Source organism: Natator depressus, chromosome 10, assembly GCF_965152275.1.
Source record: "Natator depressus isolate rNatDep1 chromosome 10, rNatDep2.hap1, whole genome shotgun sequence".
In the NCBI taxonomy this organism is placed as follows: Eukaryota; Metazoa; Chordata; order Testudines; family Cheloniidae; genus Natator; species Natator depressus.
In genome coordinates, this window is record NC_134243.1 from 9,133,009 (window position 1) to 9,145,914 (window position 12,906).

The following is a 12,906-nucleotide window of genomic DNA, read 5'->3' on the forward strand; positions in this document are numbered from 1 at the left end:
GAAGCCTCCCCCTGCCACTTGCACCCCTGTGCAGGGACTGAGTATGGTCCCATTGGGCAGCATAGACCCTGCTAGCACGGCCACCTTTACTAGCTACCCAAAAGGTTGCAGGGAAAGGCAGGGGCAAGGGAGAGCCATGGCTGAGTCCCACTACCCTCTCTACAAAAGCCAGCAGAGTTATCCAGGTATGGAGTGAACACCTTCTACTCAAGTTCCTTTAGGAGCCCTGGAAGGAATTTTGGCTGAGTCAATGAGGCTTTTTCCTAGGGGCTCCTTCTGCAGCACAGCCCATCTGCCCCTCTCCAGTGCACCTTTTGCTGGAAAAGCCAGCATGTAGCCCTCCCTAATTAATTAACCCACCAGTGCTGCTCTTTAATACTTGATTGACTGAAAAGAGAGTTTTACAGGATACTCCAGTTCAACCTAGCCTCCTACCAGTCCTGCTTCAAGTTTAATCTCGGTGAAAACACTATTGTGAAAATCTTCCGGGAAACCGCTACCTAGTAATATCTGGTGCTACATAGGGATGGAGTGGAGCTGCACTGACACTTCCATGTGCAAATGCAATAAATTCAGCTAATAAAACTACTAGTTCCTCAGATTGCAATACCAATATGTACACTGCCCGGCATTGTAATATTTTTTTAATCATCTAACTAAATGGCGTAGCCTGGTGCTAGCTGGGACAGGGACCTTCTCTCTGTACTACGCCTAGCACAATGGGGGCTGGGCTGTGACTGGGGCTCTTAGGTACTGCAGTAATACAAATAAATAATAAATGTTGGAGACAAGAGTGTAGGGAAAGGGGTGGTCTTTGCAGCTGCGTGTCCTACAGCAAAATAGTTTCCTCCTTTAGGATTTCTAAACTGGGTTACCAGGGCTTACTGATCAAATAACAAGGCTCCGTGAATTTCCGTTGAAGTGTCAATGAAAGAGTTCTTCAACCCTCAGTACAGTCAGATGTTTCTTTCCATCTGAGAATGTGTTTTACATCTGACAGGGTTCCACAGGGCAGGCTTGGATAAGTCAGTGCTCCACTGGATCCATTGTTAGTGGCACTGGCTATATTCAAGCAGGTTTCCTGATGGTTTTTGTCATGCTAAATATAGTTTAGTGGCTGATCTACTCTGTCACTTTTATTTTGAATAAGTTCAGTCTGGATAGTGGCTTACAATTTCCATACTCGAAAATCTTTGTTATTTTTATTTATGTATTTGTTTGACACTAGTTTATTCTTATCCTCCAGCTGGGCATAGCGTGGCCATCTACCAGATTTACAGCTGCCCCTAAACCAATCAGAAAGTTCATACTTGTGCCTGTCACACTGTTAGTTTAGGCAGTAACATGCTCATGTTACTGCTATCTGGTTTCCCTCCCAATCTTACCCATTTGTTTGCTGCATCCACCTGCTGCCTTGTCATTAATGTAAACTCTTTAGAGCAGGCACTGTCTTTCTATTTGTTTGTACTGCATCTTGTATGATGGGCCCCCAATCCCTGACTGCAGCCCATGGGCATTGTGGGAATACAAATAATAAATTCCAGCCTGACGGTTTGTATATGTAAACGTTTCCTCCTCTTTTCATCTGTGAGTCAGTCTCTATGTGGTGACCCTTTTTGAAACTGCATTTTCTGTTGCAATGTACCTTGTATGAATGTCTGATTGGAAGGTTTGTGCTCTGTCACCTGGCTCCTTGCCTCAACATACTGATCTTCATGAACTTTCTTTCCAGAAGGGCCACAGTGCCTGACTGTATGTACAGCAAGTCTTTTCTGACTTCAGACTAGTGGGTTGTGGACTATGTTGCTTTAACCAACTGTGCTGATTTTTACCTGGTTACTGCACATTTAAGATCTGGAACAGAGTGATCCAGAGGTGAAAAGCTTGTCAGTTAGATGTTAGTTTCAACTGGAGTGGAGACCGAACAAGGACTCCTTACTTGATCCATTTGTGGGTATGTTACATTCCAGGAGCCTGATTCTTCACTGCCTTGCACCTTGTATGGTCATGCAGACCTGGGCAAACTGAGTGCAAAACATTAGGATTCTGATTTTTATCCAGTTGAAACCATTTTTGTCTACTGGAGGCATGACTAACTTATAGGAAATCAGGAACCATGACATGCATGACTTGTCTTTTTGCTGGTTAGGAGTGCTTTGTTGCACATTTAGCAGTTCAGAGACCCCTTCAAATGTCTTGGGCACGTAGATCAGACTTTTCCAGCCTCCAAGAGTTATAGGAAAGGCCGTAGAAAAAGAAGCGCCCATGAGGGTACTGGCAATTTTATCATAGTCCTTTTATTAGAGCCCAGTAGATAGCAGTTTTTTATTTGATGGGAGTTGCACAGTGGTTGCCTTATAACCAGCATTTTTTGTTTTGTTTATATGGAAATACAAAATGCTTCTCTATAGCAGGGTTATGGGCTTAGGTTTATTTCTTCTACAGGTAAGTGGGGGAAAAACACCTTGTTCTTTTTGTCTTCTTAATTGACTCAGTTATTTATATTGAGTTCAATATGAGTCATTCAGATACTGTGGTGATGTGAGCAACATAAATAGCTAGAGAACTAGAAAGCTAATTCAGAATCACCATGAGCCCATAGAGTCAAAAGTTACCTACTAGTTAGTGTTGCTTTTTTACTTCATTGTAGCAATGCCATCTGCTATGAATTTCTGTGGTTTCATGTAATAATGACAAGCCCCTATATAGCGCTTTTCATCAGTAGATCACAAAGCATTTTATAGCAGTCAGTATTAGTCCCCTTTTACAGATGAAGAAACTGAGGCACTTAGCACTGGAGTGACTTGCTCAAGCTCATCCTGGGAAGGGAATGGGATGGGGAGAGGACAGAAAAGAGCTAAGGGAAAGGGATGGGATAGGATGGAGTGAGTGGGGGAGGAAGAATAGAGCCCAGGGCATGGAATGGAACAGAATTGTACTATTTCACTAGTGTATTGACCTCATAGAAACTGATTGTGCCTCTTTTATTAATTTAAATTTTATTTTCTTTGATGTTTACCTGATATAAGATCATCTTCAGTTGTTTTAAGGTCATTGTGATTTATCCCTGTATTGTACTGTTTCAGTAAGCACCCACTGCTATAAGACAGTTATATTGAAATTTGTATTATCACTTCTAGCCAGTCCAGTGTCCCAAGGGGAACAGCCTGTAAGGTGCTTATGACAGGTCCGGGTGGTTGAGACAAAGGACTAGCACCCAGCAATAACCTGCATTCAACCAGGAACTGAACCTCTGCTCCCTGGGGCTGAAACTCACCCTAGACAAAGGGCTGGCAGGGCATGAGGGCTAGGTACCACCTTGGGGCTGAAGTGAGTCATGGGTCTTGGGCACACCCCTGACCTTTACTGCAGGTCAGCCATTTGCTCTCCTTGTATCTCAGGTGGGTGGATCTGGATCTTGCAGTCGCCCTGTTACTAGGGGGAAATTTGGTACATATGAAGATCATTCAGTGGCCCATGTCGGCCTCTTCACTTTTAGGGGTCTGCTGGCCAGCTCGAAGCCAGCCTACCCCTGCACCCCCTGGCCGTGTGGGCTCCACTATCCAGGCCAATGTTCCCTCTAATTTTTGACAGGCTCTGTGTGTAAAATATTTCTTCTGTGCAAATTTCTGTGTGCGGGGTTTAGGATCTGTGTGCATGCGCACAGCTTAGAGGGAACAGTGCTCCAGCCTCATGCTCCCACCTCACCACACGATGGCCTATCAGCTGGGCCTCTGCCATCCCACCCCATCGGCTGGGGCTTCGCTCTGCCAGGGAGGGGGCAAAGCCCAGCCCGGGCTGGGCTCTCTTCTCCACCCCCAGTCCCCCTCATGCTGGGCCCCCAGGGCTGTACTGGGGGGGGGTCCATCTGCCCCTGCAGCTAGTGCTCTGCCCCCCCTCCCCACCATAGCTCCGCCCCCAGGCTCTGATTCCCTCACTCCCCCCACCCCCAAGCCATCCCGGGCCCTAGGGCCCCGCTCCCTCCCGCGCAGGTAGGGGGCCACAGGAGGACCAGCCCGGGCCCTCTCTATGGTGCGCTCCCGGAGACGGGCCCCTTCCGACCGCCCTTCCCTTCCCTTCCCTTCCCCGCGTCCTCGCCTCTCTCTGGTCGGAGGGGGCGCGGTCACGTGGCGGCCAGGCGGCGCAGGCGCGGCGTGGGCCGGAAGGAGGCAGGGAGCCTGGCTGGCCGCGGCGACTCAATGAAGCGGGGGTCGCGGGAGGTGAGGGTCGGACGGAGCGGCCCAGGGGGAGGCGGAGCGGCCAGGCCGGGTGAGTACCCCACGCCGCTGGGCAGGGCCTGGCCCCGGCGGCTCGGCCACGGCTCCCCTCCGCCCCCCCCAGGCGTCCGGCGGCCCCCCCGTCACCTCCTTCCCCCCGCCCCCCCAAGCCGCGGGGACGGCGCCAGGGCTGGGCCCAGAGCAGGGAAGGGAGCGAGGCGGGGGCCGGGGGTTCCGTGTCCGGCTCTGCCCCTGGCTCGCCCTGTGACCTTGGGCAAGTCACAGACCCCCCCGCCCCCAGGCCCGGCCGGGGTCCCCTCCGGGCAGGGGGAAGGAGGCGGGGCCCGTGTCCCTAGGGTGCGGCAGGGCAAAGTTACTGCGCTGGTGTTTCCTTCGGGCCCTGAGCTGCCAGCGGCGGGGGGAGGAGCGGGTACTGCCTCTCGAGCCCGGCTGGGGGGGGCGGGAGGAGCGGGTACTGCCTCTCGAGCCCGGCGGGGGGGGGTTACTGCCTCTCGAGCCCGGCGGGGGGGGGGTTACTGCCTCTGTAGCCCGGCTTTGGGAGGGGCTCCCTAGTTGTGTAGCGCGTCTGTAATTGACGTGATGCCCCTCAGCAGGGACAGGACCTGCTCGTTCGCCTCAAAGCCCGGACTTCCAGCTTGGAAGGAGCCCGCGAGAGACGCTGCTCCGGCTACAATAGCCCAGGCGAATTTGCTTCAGTGCCTCTGATCTGGTAGCAGCTGTCGAGCGTGTGCATGTTGGCCGCCCCTGACCCTGCTGGCGGCACGAACCGCGCTAAGAGCCCCTCTGGCCATGGGCCGTTTTGCCCAGCCTCGCCTCGGCTAGGCCCTGCTGCGTGTTTACCTTCTGAACAACTAGAGCAGCACGCCGGGGCCTGGCCGGGAACAGCTCACAGAAGTACACGAAGTTCGCCTCCCCTTCTCGCCTCATTTCCTGTTGTGGAACGCTTCGGGCTGAGTAGGAAGCTTGAGGGTTAAAGGAACCTCTATTTTTAAAAACAAAACCTGACTGCTCCTTGAGGTTCTCATTTAAAGGGGGGCATGGGTTCAGCTGCTAGCTCCATGAGTGAGAGAGCAGTTGTGGAAGTGAAGTGCCAAGTTGTATGAGACACAAGCAGCTCTGCCACATGGTAATAGATGATTCAATGGTGAAAATGATTGTGTTTGGCCTGTGCTAGCTTTTCTGCAGTTGCTACCATTGGAGCTACACCTCTAGCAGACAAATGACTGTGCAAGGTCAAGGTTTCAAAAGAGAGTCACGTTCCCAAGGTAACTTTTGAAGTCAGACCCTTCTTTAATTAGAACCTAACGCAGTGAAAATTGGAACTAGACTTGTAACTGGTTTCCAGCAGGAATGAGGGAGAAAATTTTTCAGACGTGTATCTACAATATGGTATATTTAATCTGGTATATTATAACAATGCCATTTTTAGAGTGTAAGCTTTTCAGGTTCATACCTCTAGTGCTGGTACAGCACTGAAGACACTGTTGGTGTTCCTGGAAAGTAGTAATATAGGTTTTCAGGCTTTACTACTATGAGCCATCTTTCTTAGGAGTTCTGCAGCAGATTTTGCAAAAATGCTAATGACAGTTGGGCACTTACCTGTCATTTGTGCCTTTTGAAAACCTCCACCTTAATGACTGCATCCGATGAAGTGAGCTGTAGCTCACGAAAGCTTATGCTCAAATAAATTGGTTAGTCTCTAAGGCGCCACTAGTACTCCTTCTCTTCACTTGTATCCAGTAAATGTCTGAAAAGTGGCATGTGCTTCAATCTTGTTTTTTAATCTTAAAATAGCTCTATCTACAGTACAAAAAAGTAAACAGTCCATTTTTCTCTTCAGCTTTTTGTCAAAACTGGTTGAAATTTCAACTTTTTAAACAAAATTTTGTGTCTTACTCCTCAATCTGATACCTTTTGGTGTTCTTTACATAAAATAAGAAGTATGCTCCATCCACACTCACATTCTTTACTAGAGGTAAGAGTGAAATACTACAGGGCTGTGACTTAATTTATTGGTGTCTTTCACCAGCACTCTTTTAAGTAGGTGGTGGTCATGTTTCTGAATGTTTCAGCTCTGATCTAAATAGTTGCAATAGCTTGATAGCTGAAAAAAGCTGCTGATCTTCTTCATGCCAAAATGAAGCAATTTGCATCTGTTTTCATGTCTGTCTTCAATCTTTCCCCCATCCTAGAGTCTTGGTTCTTTTTTAAGTGTCCTCTGTTCTGTGGTTCCTACCCTTCCCCAGACACTGCAGTGTGTAGAAGCTTGACAGTCATAGCTAAGGCCCTGCCAAATTCACGGCCATGAAAAACACATCATGGACCGTGAAAGCTGATCTCCCCCCATGAAATCTGGTTTTGTGTGCTTTACCCTATACAATACAGATTTCACAGAGGAAACCAGAGTTTCTCAAATTGGGGGTCCTGCCCCAAAAGGGAATTGTGGGGGGAGGGGTCACAAGGTTATTTTAAGGGGGTATTTACACCCTTACTTTTGTGCTGCCTTCAGAGCTGGCTGGCTGGAGAGTGGCAGCTGTTGACCAGGCACCCAGCTCTGCAGGCAGCAGCGCAGAAGTAAGGGTGGCAATACCATCCCAGGCCATCCTTACTTCTGCGCTGCTGCTGGCGGTGGCTCTGCCTGCAGAGCTGGGCTCCCAGCCCGCAGCCACCGCTCTCCAGCTGCCCAGCTCTGAAGGCAGCGCTGCCGCCTGCAGCAACACGGAAGTAAGGGTAGCAGTACCGCAATCCCCCCAGAACTCCTTTTTGGGTCAGAACCCCTACAATTACAATACGCTGAAATTTCAGATTTAAATAACTGAAATCATGAAATTTACTATTTTTAAAAATTCTGTGACTGTGAAAATGACTAAAATGGACTGTGAATTTGGTAGGGTCCTAATCATAGCTCTCTGGGAGAAGATGGGCCTCATTGGCTAGAGAGATCAACAAGATATATCTTACGCCTCTGCCGAGAAGGCTCTTGTGCCTGAATGTACTCTTCCTTTTGTCCCCTGGAATCTTCAGTAGCTGCGTGGGAACAGAATGGATATCCACTGCTCCACTGACTCAAATCTTCAGCTGCTGAAACAGTTGTATAGTGCCATGTTGGGAGGGGAGGGGTACTAGCTGCAGGGTAGGGTCCTTATTCTGTGGCAGTAGCAAAACTGCAGGGCCAACTTTAAAGATGTTACCCCTGCAATACTAATCAATGTAAAAATTCCATCTGTAGTACTGTTGCTATGCAAAATCCTACTTACTTCAGTGGGCTTTTCCATATTACATAATCATCTTAATGGGTTTTATTTGCTGGGTGTCTGCATAATGAGTAAGGATATGATTTGGTCATGGATTCTGTGACTTTAACAGATCTCCATGACATCTTTTGCTCTGGCTTTAGGCCTGCACATGCCAGGGTTCAGGCTGTCAGCCCCACGCATGGCGGGGTTCAGGCTTCCGTGATTTATTGTTTATTGTCCGCGTCCTGTCTGTGACTTTTACTAAAAATACCTGTGACAAAATCTTAGCCTTGATAATGAAACTAGATATTGACAAGCAGTTCTTCTCTACAGGAGGTTACAAACACTTGGCAAAAGATTCAGACTCATTTTCAGTGGAAGAACTGTACTGGCTCGGTTCAGTCCATACTGTGTAGTGATGCTGCCCTCCATGGTTGATGCAAAGCATTATTTAAAGTCTTTTTTTGTGAGTGGTATATGATTTTTGGCCAAGCTGATCACTGTTATACAGCTAAATAAATGAGTGCAAGCGGGTGCTTTAAAAGTGTGGGGGGCGGGGAGTGTGAGGAAAGGTGGGATGTATATCGCTTACAACAGGACAGTATTACTCCTTATTTATTTATTGTAGCACCTTGGTGGTCATCCATGACTAGGGCTCCTTTGTGCTAGGTGCTTTACAAACACAGAACAAAGAGCCTGTGGCTTGCTTTTCATCTTAGACATACATTTCAGAAATGCTTTTGGTGCTATAAATTCCACAGCAGGCAGATACTGTGTCTTGTTTGGAAATGGGGTGGGTGTTAGTACGGTTATCTGACAGACATGGCCGATTAGTTGTGTGTTTAGCACTGTCTTGTAACTGGACACATACTGTACATTCTAATAGTCTCTAAGTGGCAAAAGTAGATGACTCATATTAGGGTTAAAATAACTGATATTGAAGGATGAGTTGAAGGAACAACTGAAAGGTGACAGGAAGTGTTGCAAAGTGGCCAGTAGCTGATTAATAAGAATAAAAACAAACAGCAAAGCAGTGAGGAAGTGAGGCCCTATTGCTGTTTTCAGAGTCTGGAAGAAACTCCCATTCATTAGTTTGAAATGTGCATCTAGAAAAATACTCTGACATTTTGAGTAGCTTTCAGTGTAATAGTGCAGGCTAACTCCTATACACTAATGGGTTTCAGTGTGCAGATAAATCTCTGTATTAAGTATTTTTGCATACCTTTCCTGAAACTTTGTATTGAGCCTTGGTATATGGGAACTTTGTATCAAATCCTTATATAGAAACTTTGTATTGAACCTTGGTATAATGTTATAGCCCCTAAGGATAGAATAAGAAAAATCTTTTTGCTAGGAGTAGAATAAGATCTCCCCCCTTTGTAATCAGTTGCCCTGTTGAATGAACGAGGTGTGAATGAGCAAGGCATGGAAGGCAACCACCTCCAGACAGCTGCGACCCACCACAAGAACAATAAAACTTGTCAAGTGGGCTCACTAAAGAAGAGCAGACATGTTGATGGCCTTGGGGGTTAGAAGCAAGCACCTTCTTTTGAAAACACCCTCTTTGAACAGCATTGGGACAACACCCAGAAGGAAGCAGCACAAAGGACCAGTGGACACAGATACAGATTTTGAATCTGGTATAGATTTGCATGAGAGGGAAGCTGCTGTAAATGTGAGGTGTCTTGCAGAGGACCCCGGGTCTCGTCTTTCCAATATGGGAGCATCGATTCGAATCGGCAGAAGCCCGGCTCCACCCCTTCCCCATCTAACTCACTTGGCTAGTGAAGTTAAGGGGAGCAACTAGTTGGTAACAACAACAAGACGGAGTGTGTGTATGTGAGAGCATGAGTGTAATATCTGTCATACATATATGATACAGTGTTAATGGATACATGTATTACCAGTAAATGTAGTGCTTGCCTTATTGCCCCTGAAAAGATCCTGTGCAGTATTTTAAGTACAACAAGTGCTTGCAGTAGGCTTCATTCTTTTCAGGGGACTTAGAACTGTGCTAATGTTTCTCCAGTCAGAAACGTGTTGCATGTGGACTCCATCTGGAAACCTTTTAAGTTTTGGCTTAAATGATATAAGTCAGAAAAGTGGACTTGTGTTCTGAAATCATGTTAGATTTTCTTTTCCAGGCAACTAACAAAGATGGGCCATCACTGAACTAATGACCTTTTGATTGTGGGGGTGGATGGGTTATGTATTCTGAAGTTGCTACACATAAATTACTGTAAATGGGAGTTATACAGACTGTGATAGATCCCTTGCTATTTACAGTAAGTACATGGGCAGTAGAAGCCATGGAATATGCAACTTATTTGGGAAGCTATCTGTTAGCCCATGTGATCAAGCTTTAGCTATGTATGGACATGATGGTTCTTATAGGCTTCAGTGCAGACATAATTCATTGGGTAAACTGTCTCCTCATGACAAGTGTCTGTCTGTAACACTAATTTGAAAAACTAAATCAACTGAGAACTACAGTAAAATGTTAAGCAGCTGTCTGAAACTGATGAGCAAAGAAATGTACAGTTCATCCATAGCTTGCCATGTTTCCTGAAGTGTTGCAGCATAGAGAATATGGAATGCTTTACGCTGATCTGAGTCACAGATGTGGAGCTGAAATTACCTTATTTTCAGTTGTTGGAACTCTTGCATTGCTCTTATAGAATTCTGGCTTCCATGCTGATTTATCTTGCAATATCTTAAGTGTGGAATTTTCAGACTGATCACTGGTCCCAGTCCAATATCAGTTTTCAGAACCAGTACGCCTTTCTAGATAGTGATCAGCCCAAGTTTCTAACCCATTCCAATTATGAAAGATTCAGTGTTTTTGCTGCGCTGAATGTTAACTATTTTTAAAGGACAGTTAATATTTGTACCTGTCAGGGTTCCCTCTCCTAGGCGGTTTTCTATGCTGTTGACACTCTAACAAGTCTTGTTTCCGCATGCAAGAGGCGTTATAAATGCCCATTTAAATGGAGAAAGTATTGAATTTAGGAAATAAGTAACAAATTACACTGAGGCAAATTACTATGTCTGTTTCTGTCTCCTGCCAAGATAACTAGCTTCAGACAGCTGGCATACTGGGTCAGTCTTCTGCGAAGAGGCACATGAAGGTGGTTGTGAGAATGAGAGGTGGTTAATGGGGAATGGCAAAGCTAGTACTGCAAGGGTTCAGCTCGGTTATTATTCTCTTTGAGTTCTCTATTGGCACTGCTCAGCCAGGGGAAATGTAAATCGAGTATGGGTTCTGGCCTCTGTCTTCATGGAAATCTGACATTTCATTGTCCGTGATGCTTGTCAGTCATGTTAAGGCTGTTTTTAAGGTTTGTCATTGTCATTATTTATAACTCAAAATGTAACAAAGTTGATGAACCAAAGGTGTAGCCAGCTGCTTGGGCTCTGAAGATTATTGTGATGTATGATACTTCAAGTTGATTTCTGAAGACAGGCACTGTATTTCTCATTCACACCAACTTTTCACCTCTGTAGGTTGGCTGAGCAACTGTCAAAACAAGTTTTTGGTGAATTAACATTTGTTTTGATAAGCTTTTACCTAAGGTCTGTAGAAGTCTGACTTGCTGTTTCTGTGCACTATAATTCAGAAACATATCCACCTACTATAGATGCCATTCATTTTTTGAATTACATGTGGTAAGAAACTTTACAGCAAAGTGACTGCCAGTAAACCTCGTCTGTTTTAGTAGCACCTGCTATTCGAGGACCTGAAAGTGCTTTATAAACACTAACAACTTCTCAGTACTGGGAGGTGGCCAGTATTGTTCCCATTTCTCAGTCAGAGGCAAGTGAGACGCAGGTTGTGACTTCCCAACGGCATCGAAAAGCCATTGCAGAGCTGGAAATGGAACTTACCCGCTAGGTAACATTCCTAAGAAGAGCCGATTCACTTTTGGTTTTGATGTGAGAAAATAACAGCTCTCCAGTGCTTCTTGCAGGTCACTTTTGCTTAATAAGGTACATAAAGACTAACACCGAACCAGGATTTGAAAACATGCATTTATCCAGGCTCTAGTACAAAACTCCCTAATGGAGAAGTGGGTTAAGATGGCACCTGAGGGAAACTGACAGACTCTAACCTTCACAACTACACGCAGCAGAACAGGGAAGCTGACCAGAGAGTTGTCAGCCTCAGTCTGCTGCTGTTTCAGAGCACTCCTGTAATATTTTTTGGGGGAGGAGGCAGCTGCAGCAGTGTAACTGAAAGGGAGAAAAATAAATATTCCTTTCCCTTTTTTCCCCTACACAGAGAACTTGCAGCTGCATATGATTTTCTATTCTGCCGCTGCTTGTAGGGTTTTCAGCAGCAGACGAGGGAAACTGGCAAGACTCATAGGTTTTTAGCTCTGCTACAGAACGTGGTTAAAGTCCCATCTACAGCAAACATTGGAATTGTACTGTGGTGGATCAGGCTAACCTGTGTAGGAACTGGTATCCCTTTGGAACAGTTGTCGTATAAGTAGGCTTGTAATTATTAGAATATAGTCTTAATTTTAATACCACATCAACAGAGCACTCAACAGGTTTTGTTTTTTATTTGTGGCTCTGCTCACTGGTCCATACAGTCTATACAATTAATAGGCTGTTTGATGAAGTACAATTTTATAAATTCCCTTGCAGGATTTTTGGACTTTTCTAGATGAAAACATCCTGCATTTGGCATTTCAGATGTGTGAGAGACTGAGAGGTGTGGGGTTCAAAAACGAAGGCAAAAGGGAAATAATTTTTCCAAACCAGGTTTGCACAGGCTGCAGCCAAACGTTCTTAGCTTCATCCGTAGTGACCCTTATGTTTGGAGAGCATTTATTTTTGACTAGATGAAACTGATGGATTCTAACTGGTGGTCTAAATGTCACCTGTAGAACTGAAACATAGATGTGCAGTGCCTGCCTTCAAAGCATTTTAGCTGGTCAGCAGACAATTTATTTCGTCTGTATGGGCTTTTTAATTAGTGGTAGAGTACATAAAGTAGAGAGACCTCAGAAAAGCGTAATATAAAATACAGAACGCTTCTGAGACTGGCCACTGGCTAGTTATCCTTGTTTCAGTTCTGAGTAAGGATGTTAAATCCTATGTCTTTCATATATGAATACATGTGCTTTCAGGTATCTTGACACATACTAATTAAAAAACAATCAGATAAAAAAAGTCAAACCCTAAACTGGCCATTCTCATGTGACAGGGCTGAAGCTGGTCCAGGGGCTGCCAGAATCCTGCCTGCCAGCCGTGCTCTGCTTATGAGAACATGCAGTCATGGCTTCTCCTGAGCAGAGATGAGTTGAAGGCAGAGAATAGAAGGACCATTTCACAATAAAACAAAACATACTTGCCAAAAAGAGGCCTCACAGTCTGTTCTTGTGAATATCTAATAATTGGGAATCGTTAGCCCTTGAATGAACACT

The 12,906-nt window shown here is 45.8% G+C and overlaps 1 protein-coding gene across 3 annotated transcripts in view; it reads left to right on the plus strand.

Moving 5' to 3' along the window:
* RNF216 (ring finger protein 216) overlaps positions 1 to 12,906 on the plus strand; it is a 132,481-nt gene that overhangs the window by 18,746 nt on the left and 100,829 nt on the right. Inside the window, exon 1 of one of the 3 annotated variants that reach the window (XM_074965147.1) lies at positions 4,146 to 4,269. The exons of 1 other annotated variant lie outside the window; for it this stretch is intronic. The gene's annotated coding sequence lies outside the window, so the exon portion shown is untranslated. Of the gene's footprint in view, positions 1 to 4,145; positions 4,270 to 5,308; positions 5,504 to 12,906 lie in introns of those variants that run through there. One more of the 3 variants, XM_074965148.1, reaches the window with a different exon arrangement.